We start from the raw sequence: 9936 nt of genomic DNA on the forward strand, positions 1-9936 counted from the left end.
ACGAATAGGTTGGTGGTTCGAGCCCATCCGGGAGCGGTGTTGTGACGTCTCAGATGTGAAGTAAAAAGACAAGGATTTTCCACAATACCTGACGACCATTTAATTTTTGGGCTTCCGTGGCGCAATGGTTAGCGCGTTCTGCTGCTATTCAAAAGACTGGTGTTTTGAGCCCTCCCGGGAGCGGTGTTGTGACGTCTCAGATGTAACGTAAAATGTCTGAGTTTTTCCACAATACCTGACGAACATTTAATTTTTGGGCTTCCGTGGCGCAACGGTTAGCACGTTCAGCTATTAATCGAAAGGTTGGTGGTTCGAGCCCACCAGGGAGAGGTGTTGTGGGGTCTCAGATGTAGCGTAAAAAGTCATAACTTTTCCACAATACCTGACAACCATTTAATTTCTGAGCTTCCGTGGCTCAATGGTTAGCGCGTTTGGCTGTTAACGAATAGGTTGGTGGTTCGAGCCCACCCTGGACAGGTGTTGTAGGGTCTCAGATGTGAAGTAAAAAGTCAAGGTTTTTCCACAATACCTGACGACCATTTAATTTTTGGGCTTCCGTGGAGCAATGGTTAGCGCGTTCAGCTGCTATTTAAAAGACTGGTGGTTTGAGCCCTCCCGGGAGCGGTGTTGTGACGTCTCAGATGTAACGTAAAATGTCTGAGTTTTTCCACAATACCTGACGAACATTTAATTTTTGGGCTTCCGTGGCGCAATGGTTAGCACGTTCAGCTGTTAATCGAAAGGTTGGTGGTTCGAGCCCACCCGGGAGAGGTGTTGTGGGGTCTCAGATGTAGCGTAAAAAGTCATAACTATTCCACAATAACTGACAACCATTTAATTTCTGAGCTTCCGTGGCTCAATGGTTAGCGCGTTTGGCTGTTAACGAATAGGTTGGTGGTTCGAGCCCACCCTGGAGAGGTGTTGTAGGGTCTCAGATGTGAAGTAAAAAGTCAAGGTTTTTCCACAATACCTGACGACCATTTAATTTTTGGGCTTCCGTGGAGCAATGGTTAGCGCTTTCAGCTGCTATTTAAAAGACTGGTGGTTTGAGCCCTCCCGGGAGCGGTGTTGTGACGTCTCAGATGTAACGTAAAACGTCTGAGTTTTTCCACAATACCTGACGAACATTTAATTTTTGGGCTTCCGTGGCGCAATGGTTAGCACTTTCAGCTGTTAATCGAAAGGTAAGTGGTTCGAGCCCACCCGGGAGAGGTGTTGTGGGGTCTCAGATGTATCGTAAAAAGTCGTAACTTTTCCACAATACCTGACAACCATTTAATTTCTGAGCTTCCGTGGATCAATGGTTAGCGCGTTCGGCTGTTAACGAATAGGTTGGTGGTTCGAGCCCATCCGGGAGCGGTGTTGTGACGTCTCAGATGTGAAGTAAAAAGACAAGGATTTTCCACAATACCTGACGACCATTTAATTTTTGGGCTTCCGTGGCGCAATGGTTAGCGCGTTCTGCTGCTATTCAAAAGACTGGTGTTTTGAGCCCTCCCGGGAGCGGTGTTGTGACGTCTCAGATGTAACGTAAAATGTCTGAGTTTTTCCACAATACCTGACGAACATTTAATTTTTGGGCTTCCGTGGCGCAACGGTTAGCACGTTCAGCTATTAATCGAAAGGTTGGTGGTTCGAGCCCACCAGGGAGAGGTGTTGTGGGGTCTCAGATGTAGCGTAAAAAGTCATAACTTTTCCACAATACCTGACAACCATTTAATTTCTGAGCTTCCGTGGCTCAATGGTTAGCGCGTTTGGCTGTTAACGAATAGGTTGGTGGTTCGAGCCCACCCTGGACAGGTGTTGTAGGGTCTCAGATGTGAAGTAAAAAGTCAAGGTTTTTCCACAATACCTGACGACCATTTAATTTTTGGGCTTCCGTGGAGCAATGGTTAGCGCGTTCAGCTGCTATTTAAAAGACTGGTGGTTTGAGCCCTCCCGGGAGCGGTGTTGTGACGTCTCAGATGTAACGTAAAATGTCTGAGTTTTTCCACAATACCTGACGAACATTTAATTTTTGGGCTTCCGTGGCGCAATGGTTAGCACGTTCAGCTGTTAATCGAAAGGTTGGTGGTTCGAGCCCACCCGGGAGAGGTGTTGTGGGGTCTCAGATGTAGCGTAAAAAGTCATAACTATTCCACAATAACTGACAACCATTTAATTTCTGAGCTTCCGTGGCTCAATGGTTAGCGCGTTTGGCTGTTAACGAATAGGTTGGTGGTTCGAGCCCACCCTGGAGAGGTGTTGTAGGGTCTCAGATGTGAAGTAAAAAGTCAAGGTTTTTCCACAATACCTGACGACCATTTAATTTTTGGGCTTCCGTGGAGCAATGGTTAGCGCTTTCAGCTGCTATTTAAAAGACTGGTGGTTTGAGCCCTCCCGGGAGCGGTGTTGTGACGTCTCAGATGTAACGTAAAATGTCTGAGTTTTTCCACAATACCTGACGAACATTTAATTTTTGGGCTTCCGTGGCGCAACGGTTAGCACGTTCAGCTATTAATCGAAAGGTTGGTGGTTCGAGCCCACCAGGGAGAGGTGTTGTGGGGTCTCAGATGTAGCGTAAAAAGTCATAACTTTTCCACAATACCTGACAACCATTTAATTTCTGAGCTTCCGTGGCTCAATGGTTAGCGCGTTTGGCTGTTAACGAATAGGTTGGTGGTTCGAGCCCACCCTGGAGAGGTGTTGTAGGGTCTCAGATGTGAAGTAAAAAGTCAAGGTTTTTCCACAATACCTGACGACCATTTAATTTTTGGGCTTCCGTGGCGCAATGGTTAGCGCATTCAGCTGCTATTCAAAAGACTGGTGGTTTGAGCCCTCCCGGGAGCGGTGTTGTGACGTCTCAGATGTAACGTAAAATGTCTGAGTTTTTCCACAATTCCTGACGAACATTTAATTTTTGGGCTTCCGTGGCGCAATGGTTAGCACGTTCAGCTGTTAATCGAAAGGTTGGTGGTTCGAGCCCACCCGGGAGAGGTGTTGTGGGGTCTCAGATGTAGCGTAAAAAGTCATAACTTTTCCACAATAACTGACAACCATTTAATTTCTGAGCTTCCGTGGCTCAATGGTTAGCGCGTTTGGCTGTTAACGAATAGGTTGGTGGTTCGAGCCCACCCTGGAGAGGTGTTGTAGGGTCTCAGATGTGAAGTAAAAAGTCAAGGTTTTTCCACAATACCTGACGACCATTTAATTTTTGGGCTTCTGTGGAGCAATGGTTAGCGCTTTCAGCTGCTATTTAAAAGACTGGTGGTTTGAGCCCTCCCGGGAGCGGTGTTGTGACGTCTCAGATGTAACGTAAAACATCTGAGTTTTTCCACAATACCTGACGAACATTTAATTTTTGGGCTTCCGTGGCGCCATGGTTAGCACTTTCAGCTGTTAATCGAAAGGTTGGTGGTTCGAGCCCACCCGGGAGAGGTGTTGTGGGGTCTCAGATGTATCGTAAAAAGTCGTAACTTTTCCACAATACCTGACAACCATTTAATTTCTGAGCTTCCGTGGATACATGGTTAGCGCGTTCGGCTGTTAACGAATAGGTTGGTGGTTCGAGCCCATCCGGGAGCGGTGTTGTGACGTCTCAGATGTGAAGTAACAAGTTGGGAAAACCAAAATATTACCTCTCCGTGTCAAGAGGTCTACTACTACAAACGTATTTACCTAGATATGGAATTATTTCACTTTTTTGAAGTAAAGATTTACGAAATATTGAAGCAGTATTCCAAACATAGCGAATGTACAGTAAAGCAGACGACATTTTACATCCAATAAGCATAAATCTTGGACACATGGAAATCAGTCAATAGGGAAAAGAACAGGAAATGAAGCCTACGCTTCAGCTGTTTACCCTTTATTCTGAAAGCTACATTCACAACTGGTTTGCAGTGTAAACACTATCGTCTCGTCTCACCTCAACAATATTCTTAGTTTGCCAACATGAATGCTAACGTTAAATAACACCAAAGCTAAATTGTAGCTAGACGCACTAATAGTCAATGCGCGCCATAAAGAGAATAATAAGTCTGTAGTTACTAGCCGTTTACCATTAGCCCTTTTACTAACCTTATTATTATTATTATTTAAGAGTGTATTTAACTTTCGGCTCACTCTGAACCGTTGATGTCTGTTCATTTCAGACACGAAAATCAAAGCCAAAAGTTTACTTCACCTCAGGCCTCAATTATTTACTCTTTGTTTCACTAAGCCTATTGCGGATAATACTTGTTTAACGCGCCTGAGTCTAGGTCTTAGTTTTCTTCATGAAATTATTAAACCAAGGATTATTCTATATACAGATGTAGTATAGCTTACGCAATATATAAACAGCCATTTCAAATAACAATATTAAAATAAATCTTTGGAATATCAAAATGAAACAGAGCTTTAAAGCTACAAAAGTACTAAATGCATCATAATTACGAAAAATACTTCCACATATTCACTTTATATTATGGAAAAAGGGAATATTAAGGTTCTGTATGATTTCTTAACACATCAACACAAGGCTAACTGCTAACGCGACGCACTAGTGTAACAATGGACGGACACACACAAACAAAAATATAGACTGCTTTTTAAATCTTTCCGTATTAATTTTGAGTTGAGAAACAAGATTATCTTTAATATTTAAATAAATATAATTATTTTTAATTATTTTAATCTTCAATTATTAACATTAATAATAGTTAAATCGTTTAAAATAAAGTTATACCTATTATCTTCTCAAACTTTTCTAATATTGACGTTTAAAGTGAAGGGTACCCCTCTTGCCCGCTTTCTTCAAATTTTGGGGTATATATACGATTCGTTTCCATTATAATAGTAAGGAAAAAGCGCAATTGCGAAAACCTTTGGTGGCCGATCCCACCTTAGGGAGGCTAGACGTTTCTCGTAACCCTAGCTGATCGCCGCGTATATCCTAAAACCAAACGATGATAATGGAGTAGAAGCCAATGATACAGATTAGTGTCTATGTGGAATAGACGGAAGACCAGTGGATGGTGGTGTTAGAAGCCAATGATACAGATTGGTGTCTATGTGGAATAGACGGAAGACCAGTGGATGGTGGTGTTAGAAGCCAATGATACAGATTGGTGTCTATATAGAATAGACGGAAGTTCAGTGGATGGTGGTGTTAGAAGCCAGTGTAAGTGCGGACTGGTGTCAATGTGGGATTGACAAAGAATAGAAGATAGTGGTGGTGGAAGCCAGAAAAGTACCAGACTGGTGTTCATATGGGATGGACGAAGACCAAACATGGTGGTGTGAGAACTCAAGTATAGAGTAGCCAACGGAGAGAAATACAATTTTCCAAATTTCTGTGAACTGTCAATGCGGTCCGGAAATTGGGAACACGTTTGCTCCGATACGCAAACTGCGAACGCGGTCACGTGGGTGTAACAACGGACAGACAGACAGACAGACACACACACAGACAGACAGACAGACACGGCCGTTACAGAACCTCTCCTGGACTACGTCACACGGAGAGGTAAAAAGTCAAGGATTTTCCACAATACCTGACGACCATTTAATTTTTGGGCTTCCGTGGCGCAATGGTTAGCGCGTTCTGCTGCTATTCAAAAGACTGGTGGTTTGAGCCCTCCCGGGAGCGGTGTTGTGACGTCTCAGATGTAACGTAAAATGTCTGAGTTTTTCCACAATACCTGACGAACATTTAATTTTTGGGCTTCTGTGGCGCAATGGTTAGCACGTTCAGCTGTTAATCGAAAGGTTGGTGGTTCGAGCCCACCCGGGAGAGGTGTTGGGGGTCTCAGATGTAGCGTAAAAAGTCATAACTTTTCCACAATAACTGACAACCATTTAATTTCTGAGCTTCCGTGGCTCAATGGTTAGCGCGTTTGGCTGTTAACGAATAGGTTGGTGGTTCGAGCCCACCCTGGAGAGGTGTTGTAGGGTCTCAGATGTGAAGTAAAAAGTCAAGGTTTTTCCACAATACCTGACGACCATTTAATTTTTGGGCTTCCGTGGAGCAATGGTTAGCGCTTTCAGCTGCTATTTAAAAGACTGGTGGTTTGAGCCCTCCCGGGAGCGGTGTTGTGACGTCTCAGATGTAACGTAAAATGTCTGAGTTTTTCCACAATACCTGACGAACATTTAATTTTTGGGCTTCCGTGGCGCAATGGTTAGCACGTTCAGCTATTAATCGAAAGGTTGGTGGTTCGAGCCCACCCTGGAGAGGTGTTGTGGGGTCTCAGATGTAGCGTAAAAAGTCATAACTTTTCCACAATACCTGACAACCATTTAATTTCTGAGCTTCCGTGGCTCAATGGTTAGCGCGTTTGGCTGTTAACGAATAGGTTGGTGGTTCGAGCCCACCCTGGACAGGTGTTGTAGGGTCTCAGATGTGAAGTAAAAAGTCAAGGTTTTTCCACAATACCTGACGACCATTTAATTTTTGGGCTTCCGTGGAGCAATGGTTAGCGCTTTCAGCTGCTATTTAAAAGACTGGTGGTTTGAGCCCTCCCGGGAGCGGTGTTGTGACGTCTCAGATGTAACGTAAAACGTCTGAGTTTTTCCACAATACCTGACGAACATTTAATTTTTGGGCTTCCGTGGCGCAATGGTTAGCACTTTCAGCTGTTAATCGAAAGGTAAGTGGTTCGAGCCCACCCGGGAGAGGTGTTGTGTGGTCTCAGATGTATCGTAAAAAGTCGTAACTTTTCCACAATACCTGACAACCATTTAATTTCTGAGCTTCCGTGGATCAATGGTTAGCGCGTTCGGCTGTTAACGAATAGGTTGGTGGTTCGAGCCCATCCGGGAGCGGTGTTGTGACGTCTCAGATGTGAAGTAAAAAGACAAGGATTTTCCACAATACCTGACGACCATTTAATTTTTGGGCTTCCGTGGCGCAATGGTTAGCGCCTTCTGCTGCTATTCAAAAGACTGGTGTTTTGAGCCCTCCCGGGAGCGGTGTTGTGACGTCTCAGATGTAACGTAAAATGTCTGAGTTTTTCCACAATACCTGACGAACATTTAATTTTTGGGCTTCCGTGGCGCAACGGTTAGCACGTTCAGCTATTAATCGAAAGGTTGGTGGTTCGAGCCCACCCGGGAGAGGTGTTGTGGGGTCTCAGATGTAGCGTAAAAAGTCGTAACTTTTCCACAATACCTGACAACCATTTAATTTCTGAGCTTCCGTGGATCAATGGTTAGCGCGTTTGGCTGTTAACGAATAGGTTGGTGGGTCGAGCCCACCCTGGACAGGTGTTGTAGGGTCTCAGATGTGAAGTAAAAAGTCAAGGTTTTTCCACAATACCTGACGACCATTTAATTTTTGGGCTTCCGTGGAGCAATGGTTAGCGCGTTCAGCTGCTATTTAAAAGACTGGTGGTTTGAGCCCTCCCGGGAGCGGTGGTGTGACGTCTCAGATGTAACGTAAAATGTCTGAGTTTTTCCACAATACCTGACGACAATATTATTTTTGGGCTTCCTTGGCGCAGTGGTTAGCGTGCTCAGCTGCTATTCATAAGGTTGGTGGTTTGAGCCCACCCGGGAGCGGTGTTGTGAGGTCTCAGATGTGACGTAAAAAGTCAAGGTTTTTCCACAATACCTGACGACAATATTATTTTTGGGCTTCCGTGGCGCAATGGTTAGCGTGCTCAACTGTTATTCAAAAGACTGGTGGTTCGAGCCCACCCGCGAGCGGTGTTGTGAGGTCTCAGATGTGACGTAAAAAGTCAAAGTTTTTCCACAATACATGACGATCATTTAATTTTTGGGCTTCCGTGGCGCATTGGTTAGCGCGTTCGGCTGTGAACCGAAAGGTTGGTGGTTCGAGCCCACCCGGGAGAGGTGTTGTGGGGTCTCAGATGTAGCGTAAAAATTCAAAACTTTTCCACAATACGTGATAACCATTTTATTTCTGAGCTTCCGTGGCTCAATGGTTAGCGCTTTCGGCTGTTAACCAATAGGTTGGTGGTTCGAGCTCACCTGGGAGCGGTGTTGTGGGATCTCAAATGTAACGTAAAAAGCAAAGTTATTCCACAATGAGCTTTTGTATTAACTATGCCAAAATAAACTTTGAAACTTTGAAATGAACTTTGAAATACCTGACGACCATTTAATTTTTGGGCTTCCGTAGCACCACTGAAACCATTATTTTTGTCCTTTTTGCTTTAATTCAAACAAATGTAACGATATTCATTCAAAAAACTGTTAAAATTCAATTTTCAATAAGAAATCGTTGTGACGGATTTTGTATCTAGAAGAAAAAAACATGCAATATTATTGGTAAACTTTTGAATGCATTTTTTTCTGGACAAATTTTTGACCGAATTCAGCTTAATTCCCTATAAAAACACTCATTAAAAGTGATTTCATCTCGATTGAACAATAAATAAAAATGTACCTCGATATTTAATAATATTTTCAAAATCGACGTTTCTCGGCCAGAGAAACACATTTTGAGTATTTCTTCATTATTTTCAAATTTAACCACTGAAACCATTATTTTTGTCCTTTTTGCTTTAATTCAGGCAAATGTAACGATATTCATTCAAAAAAATGTTAAAATTCAATTTTCAATAAGAAATCGTAGTCACGGATTTTGTATCTAGAAGAAAAAAAATGCAATTTTTTCGGTACACTTTTGAACGCATTTTTTTCTGGACAAAGTTTTGACCGAATTCAGCTTAATTCCCTATAAAACACTAATTTAAAGTGATTTCATCTCGATTGAACCATAGATAAAAATGTACCTCGATTTTTAATGATATTTTCAAAATCGGCGTTTCTCGGCCAGAGAAACACATTTTGAGTATTTCTTCACTATTTTCAAATTTAACCACTGAAACCATTATTTTTGTCCTAGTTGCTTTATTTCAAGCAAATGTAACGATATTCATTCAAAAAACTGTTAAAATTCAATTTTCAATAAGAAATCGTTGTGACGGATTTTGTATGTAGAAGAAAAAAAAACATGCAATTTTTTCGGTACACTTTTGAATGCATTTTTTTCTGGACAAATTTTTGATCGAATTCAGCTTAATTCCCTATAAAACACTCATTAAAAGTGATTTCATCTCGATTGAACAATAAATAAAAATGTACCTCGATTTTTAATGATATTTTCTAAATCGACGTTTCTCGGCCAGAGAAACACATTTAGAGTATTTCTTCACTATTTTCAAATATAACCACTGAAACCATTATTTTTGTCCTTTTTGCTTTAATTCAAGCAAATGTAGCGATATTCATTCAAAAAACTGTTAAAATTCAATTTTCAATAAGAAATCGTTGTGACGGACTTTGTATCTAGAAGAAAAAAAAACATGCAAAATTATTGGTACACTTTTGAATGCATTTTTTTCTGAACAAAGTTTTGACCGAATTCAGCTTAATTCCCTTTAAATCACTCATTAAAAGTGATTTCATCTCGATTGAACAATAAATAAAAATGTACCTCGATTTTTAATGATATTTTCAAAATCGACGTTTCTCGGCCAGAGAAACACATTTTGAGTATTTCTTCACTATTTTCAAATATAACCACTGAAACCATTATTTTTGTACTTTTTGCTTTAATTCAAGCAAATTTCACGATATTCATTCAAAAAACTGTTAAAATTCAATTTTCAATAAGAAATCGTAGTCACGGATTTTGTATCTAGAAGAAAAAAAATGCAATTTTTTCGGTACACTTTTGAATGCATTTTTTTCTGGACAAAGTTTTGACCGAATTCAGCTTAATTCCCTATAAAACACTAATTTAAAGTGATTTCATCTCGATTGAACAATAGATAAAAATGTACCTCGATTTTTAATGATATTTTCAAAATCGGCGTTTCTCGGCCAGAGAAACACATTTTGAGTATTTCTTCACTATTTTCAAATTTAACCACTGAAACCATTATTTTTGTCCTAGTTGCTTTATTTCAAGCAAATGTAACGATATTCATTCAAAAAACTGTTAAA

The 9936-nt window shown here is 41.4% G+C and overlaps 1 non-coding gene across 1 annotated transcript; it reads left to right on the forward strand.

Annotated features, from left to right (window-relative positions):
• Nucleotides 1-7742: 7742 nt before the first annotated feature.
• TRNAH-GUG (transfer RNA histidin (anticodon GUG)) lies at nt 7743-7815 on the forward strand. Its single transcript has one exon. It is a non-coding gene; the product is annotated as a tRNA-His (tRNA).
• Nucleotides 7816-9936: the final 2121 nt, after the last annotated feature.

The sequence above is a fragment of the Phalangium opilio genome, unplaced genomic scaffold (genome assembly GCF_054372755.1).
Source record: "Phalangium opilio isolate 3A_F unplaced genomic scaffold, DU_Popi_V2 ptg001421l_1, whole genome shotgun sequence".
Lineage (NCBI taxonomy): Eukaryota > Metazoa > Arthropoda > Arachnida > Opiliones > Phalangiidae > Phalangium > Phalangium opilio.